Consider the following 838-nt stretch of genomic DNA (forward strand, 5'->3'; position numbering starts at 1 on the left):
GGCACTACGAGCTCCGACCACGTTAGCTGCGGCTGCCATGTTGAATTGCAAATCCGACATGATTCGACATATTTTTTCCCCCCTTCGGTGGTGCCCGGCGTGGAAATAAAGCGGCAGCAGCGGCGGCACGCCACGCGCCCAGCCCCGAGCGGCTCTCGGAGACGTCGGCAGCCTGGGCTGCAGGGCGAGGGCAGGAAAAGAAATCGCCCTCGAATCCTGCTTCAAACACTGCACGTCGGTATAGGGCTAGCTGCTCTGCATCCCTCTCCGGGGGAGAGCGATTTTAAAGTCAGGCGTTTTAGCACCAAGGGCCGGAGGACTCGAAGGGAAGGGGTTTTGGGGAGAAGGAAGGTTACAGCCACAGCAAAGCGCCTGAACAATTGGAGAAATGAAACGTTATTTCAAATTAAAGGCAAAAAAAAAAAAAGAGCCAACCGAACAAACAAAAAAAAAATTAAATAAACCCCCAAAATTAAGAGTGAGGTTTGATTCCGTACCAAGGCAGCAAGAGAGACGCACCGTGGAAGAGAGTGGTTTTGTTGTTGAGTGGTTGCTGGATTTAGCTCCGCTTATCCGGACAATCATCAGGGAAGGATCCTTTTCCGAGAAAGGCCAGTTTGAGTGAGACAGCTTTTTTTTTTTCCTTCTCTCGCTCTCTCTCGCTCTCCCCTTTCCTTCTCCTCTCAGCTCAACGCCAAGAAATGGGCGGTGCCTGGATGCCAGGCTTCATCCGAACGAGACACCAAAGGCCAACGGAGAGGCTGGCACAAAGGCGAGCTGGCAGGAATTCCTGCACTCGGAGCCGCTCGCCCGCTCGCGCCCGCGGGACAAGCTGTCT

The sequence above is a fragment of the Apteryx rowi genome, unplaced genomic scaffold (assembly GCF_003343035.1).
Source record: "Apteryx rowi isolate R43461 unplaced genomic scaffold, aptRow1 scaffold_132, whole genome shotgun sequence".
NCBI lineage: Eukaryota > Metazoa > Chordata > Aves > Apterygiformes > Apterygidae > Apteryx > Apteryx rowi.